The sequence below is a fragment of the Pteropus alecto genome, unplaced genomic scaffold, assembly GCF_000325575.1.
Source record: "Pteropus alecto unplaced genomic scaffold, ASM32557v1 scaffold131, whole genome shotgun sequence".
Lineage (NCBI taxonomy): Eukaryota > Metazoa > Chordata > Mammalia > Chiroptera > Pteropodidae > Pteropus > Pteropus alecto.
In genome coordinates, this window is record NW_006434709.1 from 2,109,650 (window position 1) to 2,110,159 (window position 510).

General features: G+C 57.6%; 1 long non-coding RNA gene across 2 annotated transcripts in view; it reads left to right on the forward strand.

Moving 5' to 3' along the window:
* LOC102889557 overlaps positions 1 to 510 on the forward strand; it is a 113,059-nt gene that overhangs the window by 29,559 nt on the left and 82,990 nt on the right. The window contains exon 1 of one of the 2 annotated variants that reach the window (XR_003045638.1): positions 7 to 417. The exons of the other annotated variant lie outside the window; for it this stretch is intronic. This is a non-coding gene — a long non-coding RNA (uncharacterized LOC102889557). Of the gene's footprint in view, positions 1 to 6; positions 418 to 510 lie in introns of those variants that run through there. 2 annotated transcript variants of the gene reach the window in all.

Consider the following 510-nt stretch of genomic DNA (forward strand, 5'->3'; position numbering starts at 1 on the left):
CTCCGGCGGCAGCCTCGGCGGTCTGGGCGGGGCGGGAAGCCCGCTTTCAACCCCGCGTACCCTCTGACCCCGGAAGTGCTTGCTGCGCAGGACCCCTTGAAAAAAAAATGAGGACCCGTCTTTTTTAGGTCACAAGATTGCGCCAACCTCCACATAGTAGTTTTAAAAGAGCCCTTTTTACAACCTAGCATTGACAGTGAAGCTTAGATGAGCAAAAGTTGTGAGTCCGGCAAAGTTTTAAGACGAACATGTAATTTATTAACCCTATGGCACCGGCAGAGGTTTGGAAATATTAGTGTCGTGAATGGGGACGACACATTATGTTTCCGCTCTACAAAGACGGGTTTGGGCGCGGAGGGACACGGGCAGCCCCGGCGGTAACTGCAGGCGGTAGACAGGACGCCGCGAATTTAAAACGTGCGCGTGAGGGAGCCAGAGCGCGTGCGCGAGGGTGTGGGTGGACGGGAGGGGCGGCCGCGGTCTTCCGGGGGGGAGGGGCGGCGAGGCTCG